This window comes from Neovison vison, chromosome 13 (assembly GCF_020171115.1).
Source record: "Neovison vison isolate M4711 chromosome 13, ASM_NN_V1, whole genome shotgun sequence".
In the NCBI taxonomy this organism is placed as follows: domain Eukaryota; kingdom Metazoa; phylum Chordata; class Mammalia; order Carnivora; family Mustelidae; genus Neogale; species Neogale vison.
In genome coordinates, this window is record NC_058103.1 from 104,660,457 (window position 1) to 104,671,809 (window position 11,353).

The window sequence follows — 11,353 nt, forward strand, 5'->3', positions numbered from 1 at the left end:
TTGTAAAGAGAAAACATCTGACATAAATACACTGTTTACGATAAGCTTTAACAGTTGCCTTGGATCAGGTTAATAAATTTCTTTCTCTTCTAGTTTGTTTATTTGTTCATCATTTTTTTTAGCATCCCCAACCTTCCTTCTCACATATTTTTTTCTTCTTGCTTATGTATATGCTCTAAAATCTCCTTTTATTAAAAAAAAACTCTTGCAGATAACCTGCCTTGACTTTTATGTATCTGAAAACATTTTTAGTTTACTTTTGCTCTAGTTCTTAAAAGAAAGGCCAATGCATAAAAGTCTATGTCTTTTCATTTTTATTTTTGTAGTGTAATGTATTTTAATAGCAAACTGACAGAAGACAGACAACATTAGAAACATGTGTTTGCATGTCGGAAAAGTGTAGGGTGATGGAATCTGCTGTATGATAAAAATGCTACAAACACCCATGTAGTTGCCGTCAATAAATTTACTTGTTTAAAAAAAAAAATCCAAGTGCTGGCATTGTCCAGAAAAATGTAGCAGGTTTATTTATAATTATTATAAAGCCAGACTGCTGAAACATGTTCACTGAAACATTTTGACTTGCATGAATGCTTTATGCTGCCATATTTATATTAAAAATTCACACAGAAATGAAAATGGGAAAGCTGCCAATACCTAATGTCTGCCCCCCTGGTTTTCCACTTGCAATCATATACTTCAGTACCTTTTGACCCCATGGAAAAAAAATATCTAACATTCAGAACTACAAATAACAGGAAAGAAGCAAATTTTTTTCTTTCTTTATATACAGAATGAAATATTTTCCATCATAGTGGATTCTTAAGCACATTCTCCACGTATGCAGCGTGCTAGCTGGATGTCTTTTGGCATAATTGTGACACGTTTGGCATGGATAACACGCCAGTTGGTGTCTTCGGAAAGGTTCACCAGATAGGCCTCACTTGCCTTCTGCAAAGCACCCATAGCTATATTCTAGAAGTGCATATCTGTTTTGAAGTCCTGAGTGGTTTCTCACACCGGCCGCTGGAAGGGAAGTTTGCAGATCAGAAGTTCAGTGGACTTCTGATAATGTCTAATTTCACAGAGTGCCCCCGTACCAGGCCTGTAATGATGGGGCTTCTTCACCTGTCCAGTAGAGGGCGCATTCTCAAGAGCAGCTTTTGTAGCCAGTGGCTTCCTGGGTGCTTTACCACGGGCGGATTTGTGGGCAGTCTGCCTTGCACCAGGCTTGGTACGGAGACCTCCTTACTTACCCGTCCCCGCCCCCACCACCTCCTTTTGGCTGGAGCTCTGTGAGCTAGAGACGGCACTGGCATTAATGAGTGAGGGTGGCGTGGCCGTGGCTGTGAGCCTGTGTCTTGTAACTTTATTGAGATACAGTTCATATACATAAAATTCACCCATGTCAGGCATGCAATTCAGTGAGTTTACCAAGTTGTGGTATACACAACTGGTATATACAATATACACAACTGTATATACAATATATGTATATTCAATATACCAATTGTATATGCATACATTATCATGCATTACCATAATTGAGTATTAGGATTTTTACATTATCCCCATAAGACCTTTAATGCTCATTTACCCCACTCTCAGGCCCAGGCAACCACTAGTTTACTTGTCTCTAACAATTTGCCTTTTATGGACATTTCACATAAATGGAGTTATATGATATGTGGTTGTATTCCATTGTATGAATATAGTTCATTTGATTTATCCACTCACTAATTGGTTGTTTCCACTTTGGGCTATTATGATTGATGATGCCATGAACATTATTCAAGTCTTTTTTTTTTTTTTTTTAAAGATTTTATTTATTTATTTGTCAGAGAGAGAGGGAGAGAGAGCGAGCACAGGCAGACAGAGAGGCAGGCAGAGGCAGAGGGAGAAGCAGGCTCCCTGCCGAGCAAGGAGCCCGATGTGGGACTCGATCCCAGGACGCTGGGATCATGACCTGAGCCGAAGGCAGCTGCTTAACGAACTGAGCCACCCAGGCGTCCCCATTATTCAAGTCTTTGTGTCAACATATGTTTTCATTTCTTTGTGAGTGGAAATGCTGGGTCATATGGTAAATTTAAGTTTTGAAGAAACTGCCAGATTGCTTTCCAAAGTAGCTTCCCACCAGTAGTAATATTTGAGGATTTTGACTTCCCCACATGGTTGCTAGCATTTGTTATTGTCTGTCTTTGATGGTAGCCATTGTGATAGGTGTGAAATAGTAGCTCATTGTGGTTTTGATTTGCATTTCCCTAATGATTTTGAGCATCTTTTCATGTGCTCATTTGCTATTTGGTTATCTTCTTTGGTAAAGTGTCTATTCAAATCATTTGCCCACTTTTTAATTGGGTTGTTTATCTTATCATAGACTTGAAAGAGTTCTTTGTGTATTCCAGATACAAGTCTGTTATGGATTGAAAATTCCCATGTTGAAATCCTAATCCGCAATGTGATGATATTAGGAAATGGGATGCTTGGGAAGTCATAAGGACATGAAGAAGTCATCTACCCATGAGGGTTGAGTCCTCATAAATGGGATTAGGGTCCCTATATAAAGAGACCCCAGATTGCTTTCTAGCCCACTCTCCACCATATGAGGATACAAGAAACCAGCTGTCACCAGAACCTACTCATGCTGTATCTCCTATCTCAGACTTCCAGTTTCCAAAACTTTGAGAATAAATTTTAGTTGTTTGTAAACTACCCAATTGATGGTACTTTGTTATAGGAGCCCAAACGAAGACAAAGTCCTTTGTCAGATATGTGATTTGCAAGTATCTTTTTCTCAGTCTGTGTCTTGCCTTTTACTGTGAGTATGTGTCTTGGAACTTTATCTGTGGCATTCAGTGAAGCCTGGATAGACATTGCATTGTTTCAGAAATGAATTGTGTTTGCTTCTCTCAGTCACCCAGGGCATTTGCTTGATCCAAGATGACTCCCCCACCAAGTTTATTTTCTAGACAATAGGAAAAGGGAGAAGGGCAGGACACACTTCTTAACACTTTCAGAGCAAATGAGGAAGCTACACACTCACTCCCACTCACAACCCCAGAACTTAGTTGGCCATAAGGAATTGGAAATGTAGCATTCCCTTGGTGGCTATGTGTCCAGCTAAAAATCTTATGCAAAAGTGGTATCACACAGTCCAGTCAAAAACAGACTCACATTCGAACTCAGTTCTGTATGATTCCAAAGCCAAGCCCTTCTCACTATGTTTGTTATGCTGCCTTCCTAGGAAGGAGCCAACAGGAAATTCTTTTTAATAGGCTCCTAAGAACCCTCAGGTCCCCCAGTCAGTAGGGGCAGAGCCAGAGCCAGAGCCAGGGTATGGACATGGGTCTTTGCAAAGGATCATGTTCCCACTACATCACTCTGCTCTCTGGACTATTCCTGGAAGGAGATTTGCAGGGTAATCTGGGTGCACTAAATTCACTGAGTATTTTCTAGAGAGCTAGTAATTATCCTCCCAAACTTCATCCCTTCTCCTCTTTCCAGAGAACTAACTTTGTCCTGTGGCCCAGCATTGGGAATTTTTCCACCCTGCTTTGTGGGGCTCATCTCAATTTTGTGGCCCCCTGAGCATCCTCTGAACCATAGGACCAGAAGGCTGAGAGTCAGCCCAGTGGCTCCCTGCTAGGGACACTATTGGAAGACAATGCCCCTGTTGGAATGTTCATGGTGATGGTTAGTCAAAAAATCCACTGGCCGGCAGGCTGCACATAGAATCATCTATTTTGGCTGAGAGGGTGACTAAATTTGAAAATCATTGTTTCTTTTCTTTTCCTTTGAAGATTTTTGCAGATGTTTGAGAACCAGCTAAGGAGAGAAATGTCTGATAATTTCAAAAGCATGTTCCTCACATTGACAGAGTTCCTACTGTTTGTGTATGTCTGCTTTGAGTTCCCTCCGCTTCGCTCTTGTCTTAGGTATATATACCCTGTCTGGTCTGTTTCAGGGGCGGTTGATGTCTCTCTAACCAGAGATGACAAGTTCCATTCAGTGCCAAGAAAAAATTTAGAGAGGCTGATTTCACATGGCATGGATGCTGTCGACTAAATGAGACAATGGGAACTGCTTAAAACCAAGGAAATCATTTTGTATTGGTACAAGACAGACATTCATGCCTTTTTCTTCCCACCTTCATTAGGTTATTACCATAGTCCTAAAACCTGAGGCCATAATGAACTTGACTTACCCAGTAAGAAACTCTAACATTTGAGATTATTCATCTCTCACCAGCATACTAGAATCCATCCTCTGAGCCAGTAGACAGCACGGGGTAGGTGCTGTTGGGGTGGGGGAAGCATAAAAGAATTGGAGGACACTCCTCAGTTCAGCAAATATTTATGTGGCCCTCCCATGTGGCAGGTGCCATTCCAGGCATCATGAATAAAACAGCCATTCCCCTCCAGGGAAACGTGGTTGCCTCTCAGAGTTAGCCAGGCCAATAAATAAATAATGAGAGCAAAATACACTAGTGCTCTCCCAGAAGAATGAAATGCCAGTTGGGGAAACTACCCCTGCCGAGATCTCTAAGGTTAGGTTAAGGGCTGGAATGTGGAAAGAGCATCCATGGCCTGGGGAAAGGATTCAGAGCCCTTCCAGGATTAAGTATTGTGCTGGAAGAGGGTAGAGAGGCAGGGAGACACCTTTGGGGAAGCGGTGTGCTAGCTTGTCTCTGGCCTCGGTACACACATTCTCTGCCCTGCTAGGCTCTGCTCTTGCCCCGGAGGCTGACCTGTAGGGATTGTGTCACCGGGGGGTTCACACCACTACCTGCCAGCTGGGTTGGACCAGTAAGAGGCCCCAGCAGAAGAGCAGATGGAGCATGGAGAACGGGGTTGGCGTATTGATTCCTGTAGCCCACATGCTCCCTCCCTGCAGGGCCTGGTGCTGGTGCTGGCGGCAGCCGCATTCTCTACCAGGCCAACCCTCCGCTGTGACTGCAGCTCTGCCCAAGTCCCAGTGTAACACTGCTCTTTCTTTTAGGCCCAGAGGTGGGAGCATCTTCTCTCTGATGAAGCCTTAGAGGTGGCCCTAGTGGTTCCCTTCATTTTACCACCCTTTTTGCAAACAGTCCCTTCATTAAACTCTTCAGTCGACCTTGATGGGTGGAATTTACATGTAACATTGTATACGCTTAAGGGCACAAGGTATTGATGTGATACGGGTTTTGTACTGCAGTCGGCTTTGCACGGCAGCTTAGCAGACACCTCTTGCATGTCACATAATTGCCATTTCTCTTTTTGTAGTGACAGTACATGCTTTGGTTTTGTTTTACAATGGCAGTAACAAACTATTTTTTGAACCCCTGAGAATTATCAATTTAAATAAGCCATATTTAAAAGACCATATACTGTACCGTTCCATGTGTATGAGATGTCTGGAAAAATAAGTCTGTAGAGGCAGAAAAGCAGACTAGTTGCTGCGTGGGGCTAGGGTGTAGAGGGCAAGCAACTACCCGTGTGCTTGAGGGGTCTTTCGAGGGTGCTGGATTGTGGTGATGGCGGTCTCAAAGATCACTGAATTGTATACTTAAAATGGGCAAGTTTTAGAGATAAATTACACCTCGATAAAGCGGGTAAGATTATTAAACAAAATGAATCAACCATATACAAAGTTTGGAGAATAAGGGAAAAAATCACCCGTAATCCTTCCGCCCTAACACAACTGTTATCATTTCTTCATATTCCATTCTAGTTGTTTATTAACCACATTTGACAATTAGGAAAACAACGAGAGCCCACAGTTACTATGTGCTACCCAGTCGAGGTGCCAGGTTAAACACAATATACATCGCCCCATTCAGTCCTCACAATGCCTCCTGAGAAAATTACTATGATTATCATATTTTGTTAATAAGGGACCAGAAGCTCAATTGTGTAATGTATAGAACTGTCGATCACTATGTTGCATACCTAAAGCTAATATAAATTGCATGTCTACTATACTTTAAGTAAAATAAAATAATTAAAATAAAATGACACTTGAAGCTCAAAGACATTCCCTGACTTGCCATATAATTTTTTACCTTGCCACAGTCTGAATTCTTTTTCTTTCATAGTATTTCAGAGTTCCTTATTATTTTATTTTATTGACACAGAGTTGGCATACAGTATTTTATTAGTTTCAGGTGTCCAGTGTTTATTCAACATTTTTATACCTAACAGAGTGATCACCACAATAAATCTAGTTACCATCTGTCACCAAACAGAGCTATTACAGTGTTATTAACTATATTCTCCATGTTATACTTTGCAGTCTTGATTCTTTTAATGTCTGCAAAAACAGTTTATTGGGTCTGTATGCCACATAATCCTAACTTTCCCCTTCTACAACATGTAGAGTGTCCCATTAAAAATGTGATGAACGGGGACGCCTGGGTGGCTCAGTTGTTTAAGCGGCTGCCTTCGGCTCAGGTCATGATCCCAGCATCCTGGGATCGAGTCCCACATCGGGCTCCTTGCTTGGCGGGGAGCCTGTTTCTCCCTCTGCCTTTGCTGCCACTCTGCCTGCCTGTGCTCACACTCACTTTCTCTCTCTCTCTCTCTCTCTCTGGCAAATAAATAAATAAAATCTTTAAAAAAAAATGTGATGAACGTCTTCATTATAAAAAAACTTTATATTGAACCTTATCTTCTCCGGATTCTTTTCAAGAAATTGGGCCAAAGGAACAAAATAATTTAAAAATTTCAAGTGAAATCAATTTTCAAAGGGCTGGGATTAATATGCCTACCTGTCAATTTCGTTCTCTCCTCACCCCTACTAAATATGCCAGGTTTTTAACGTTCTGCTTAATTTAGTGGATCTTGTCCTTAATCTAATTTGCATTCACTTCACTACTAGAAAGATTGGACTTTTTACCCTATCAGCTAAATTTTCTTTTACAACTTATCTATAACTTATGGATATGACTTAAGGACTTGGAAGCTTACCGATTGTCTTACCAATGGGTATGAGTTCTCTATAAAAATATTAACCCTTCATGTTTAATCTTAGCTGACAATGGTCCCCTGTTTGCTGATTTCTTTATTTTATAAACTGATATTACCTATTTTTACATGGTGGAAATGATGTTCTTTCCTTCGTGAATTTATCTGTAGCTTCTAGACTTTCAGAGACACCTCTCTCCAAGGCTGAGATAGCGTTGTCATATTTTCTCCTGATTTTTCTGTAGTGCAATTTGTTTTAAATTTAAGAATAATCCAACATTTTTTAAATTGAGGTATTATTGACATACAACATTATATTCATTTCAGGTGTACAACATGTACAACAGTACAACATGTACATGTACAACATGCACAACAGTATGTGTCTATACAGTAGTCCCCCATTATCCATGGTTTTGCTTTTCATGGCTTCCATTACCCATGGTCAACCATGCGTCAGAACAGATGACCTGCCTTTTGACATATCAGTAGAAGGTCAGTGATAGCCTTAATGCGACGGCACAGTGCCTATGTTGTTCGCCTCACTACATCTCATTTTGTAGGCATTTTATCATCTCACATCATCAAAAGAAGAGGGGTGAGTACAGTACAATAAGGTATTTTGAGAAAGAGAGAGAAACTACATTCATCTAACTTTTGTGGCAGTGTATTGTCACAACTGTTCTATTTTATTACTGTTTTTTGCTGTTAATCTCTTCCTGTGCCTAATTTGTAAATTAAACTTTTGTCATAGGTACATATGCATAGAAAAGACATATATGTATGTATTTTAAAAATATAAATATATATATAAGATTTGGTACTCTCTGTGGTTTCAGGCATCCACTGGGAGTCTTGGAACATATCCCTGCAGATAAGGGGACTACTATTTTGTGAAACAAGCACCCCAATATGTCTAGTTAACATTCATCACCATACATACTTATAAATTTTTTTCCTTATAATGAGAACCCTTAAAATCCATTCTCTTAGCAACTTTCAGATATGTAATACAGGAAGATTAACTGTAGTCACCATGTTGTACATTACATCCCCATGACTTATTTATTTTATACCAAAAGTTTGTGCCTTTTGATTTCCTTCACCTGCTTCACCCATCCTCCTCCGGGGAGGAGGCAACCTTTGGCAACCACCAGTCTGTCCTCTGTATCTGTGAGCTTGTGGTTGTTGTTGTTTAGATCACACATATCCATGAGATCACACAATATTTGTCTTTTTCTTTGTCTGACTTATTTCACTTAGCATAATGCCCACAAGGTCCATCTCTGGTGTTGCAAATGGCAAGATTTCATTATTTTTTCTGACTGAATAATATTCCATTATATATTATATTTTATGTAATTTTATAATACTATAATATATATATCACATTTTATTTGTCCATTCGCCCATCAGAAACTTAGATTGTTTCCATAGCCTGACTATTGTAGATAATGCTGCAGTGAACATAGAGGTGATAGATCTTTTTGAGTTAGTATTTTCTTTTTTTTTTTTTTGAGTTAGTATTTTCATTTACTTTGGATAAATACCTAGAAGTGGAATTGCTGGATCATAGTGTAGTTCTATTTGCAATTTTTTGAGGAACCTCCATACAGTTTTCCATGGTGGCTGCACCAGTTTACATTCCTGCCAATAGAGCGTGAAGGTTCCTTTCTCTCCACATCCTCATCGACACTTGTTATTTCTTATCTTTTTGATACTAGTCATTCTGATTGGTATAAGGTGATGATACCTCATTGTGGTTTTGATTTGTGTTTTCCTGATGGTGATATTGAGCATTATCTCATGTACACATTGGTCATCTGTACATCTTCTTTGCAAAAATGTCTATTCAGATCCTCTGCTCATTAAAAAAAATTTTTTTTAACATATAATGTATTATTAGCCCCAGAGGTACAGGTCTGTGAATCACCAGGTTTACACACTTTACAGCATTCACCATAGCACATACCTTCCCCAATATCCATAACCCAACCACCCTCTCCCTAACTCCCCTCCCCCCAGTAACTCTCAGTTTGTTTTGTGAGATTAAGAGTCTCTTATGGTTTGTCTCCCTCCCAATCCCATCTTGTTTCATTTTTTTCCTTTCCTACCCCCAAACCCTTCACGTTGCCTCTCAAATTCTTCATATCAGGAAGATCATATGATAATTGTCTTTCTCTGATTGACTTATTTCACTTAACATAATACCCTCTAGTTCCATTCATGTCATTGCAAGTGGCAAGATTTCATTTCTTTTGATGGCTGCATAGTATTCCATTGTATACATATACCACATCTTCTTTAACCATTCATCTGTTGATGGACATCTAGGTTCTTTCCATAGTTTGGTATTGTGGACATTGCTGCTATAAACATTTGCATACATGTGCCCCTTTGAATCACTACATTTGTATCTCTGGGGTCAATACCCAGTAGTGCAACTGCTGGGTCGTAAGGTAGCTCTATTTTCAACTTTTTGAGGACCCTCCATGCTGTTTTCCAGAGTGGCTGCACCAGCTTACATTCCCACCAACATCCCCCTTTCTCTGCATCCTCTCCAACATCTGTCATTTCCTGACTCATTAATTTTAGTCATTCCGACTGGTGTGAGGTGGTATCTCATTGTGGTTTTGATTTGTATTTCCCTGATGCTGAGTGATGTGGAGCACTTTTTCATGTGTCTTTTGGCCATCTGGATGTCTTCTTTGTAGAAATGTCTATTCGTGTCCTCTGCCCATTTCTTTTTTTTTTTCTTAAGATTTTATTTATTTATTTGACAGAGAGAGAGATCACATGTAGGCAGAGGCAGGCAGAGAGAGAGGGAAAGCAGGTTCCTCACTGAGCAGAGAGCCCAATGTGGGGCTCAATCCCAGGACCCTAAGATCATGACCTGAGCTGAAGGCAGAGGCTTAACCCACTGAGCCACCCAGGTACCCCCCTCTACCCTTTTCTTGATTGGATTATTTGTTCTTTAGGAGTTGAGTTTGATAAGTTCTTTATAGATTTTGGATACTAGCCCTTTATCTGATATGTCTTTTGCAAATATCTTCTCCCATTCTGTCAGTTGTCTTTTGGTTTTGTTGACTATTTCCTTTGCTGTCCAAAAGCTTTTGATCTTGTTGAAGTCCCAATAGTCCCAATGTTCATTTTTGCCCTTGCTTCCCTTGCCTTTGGTAATGTTTCTAGGAAGAGGTTGCTGCCTGTGTTCTCCTCAAGGATTTTGATGGATTCCTTTCTCACACTGAGGTTCTTCATCCATTTTGAGTCTATTTCGTTGTGTGCTGTAAGGAAATGGTTCAGTTTCATTTTTCTGCATGTGGCTGTCCATTTTCCCAACGTTAAAGAGACTGTCTTTTTTCCACTGGACATTCTTTCCTGCTTTGTTGAAGACTGTTGACCATAGAGTTGAGGGTCTATTTCTGGGCTCTCTATTCTGTTCCTTTGATCTATGTGTCTATTTTTGTGCCAGTACTGTGCTGTCTTGATGATGACAGCTTTGTAATAGAGCTTGAAGTCTGGAATTATGATGCCACCAACTTTGGCTTTCTTTTTTCAACATTCCTCTGGCTATTCGAGGTCTTTTCTGGTTCCATATAAATTTTAGGATTATTTGTTCCATTTCTTTGAAAAAAAAAATTGATGGCATTTTGATAGGGATTACATTGAATGTGTAGACTGCTTTAGGTAGCATAGACATATTCACCATATTTGTTCTTCTAATCCATGAGCATGTAACATTTTTCCATTACTTTGTGTCTTCCTCAATTTCTTTCATGAGTACTTTATAGTTTTCTGAGTACAAATTCTTTGCTTCTTTGGTTAGGTTAATTCCTATGTATCTTGTGGTTTTGGGTGCAGTTGTAAATGGGATTGAGTCCTTAATTTCTCTTTCTTCTGTCTTGTTGGTATATAGAAATGTAACTGATTTTTGTGCATTGATTTTATATCCTTATACTTTACTGAATTCCTGTATAAGTTCTAGCAGATTTGGAGTGGAGTCTTTTGGGTTTTCCACATAAAGTATATTATCTGCAAAGACTGATAGTTTGACTTCTTCTTTGCCAATTTGGATGCCTTTAATTTCTTTCTGTAGTCTGACTGCTGAGACTAGGACTTCTAGTATTATCTTGAATAGCAGTGGTGATAGTGGGCATCCCTGCCGTATTCCTGACCTTAGCAGAAAAGTTCTCAGTTTTGCTCCATTGAGAATGATATTTACTGTGGGTTTTTCATACTCTCCCTACTTTTTGAAGAGTCTTGATCAAGAAAGTATGCTGTACTTTGTCAAATGCTTTCTCAGCATCTAATGAGAGTATCATATGATTCTTATTCTTTCTTTTATTAATGTATTATATCACATTGGTTGATTTGCGGCTGTTGAACCAACCTTGCAGCCCAAGAGTAAATCC

At 39.7% G+C, this 11,353-nt stretch overlaps 1 pseudogene; it reads right to left on the reverse strand.

The window, feature by feature from the left end:
* Positions 1–822: 822 nt before the first annotated feature.
* On the reverse strand, positions 823–3,567 carry LOC122893020 (annotated as a pseudogene).
* Positions 3,568–11,353: the final 7,786 nt, after the last annotated feature.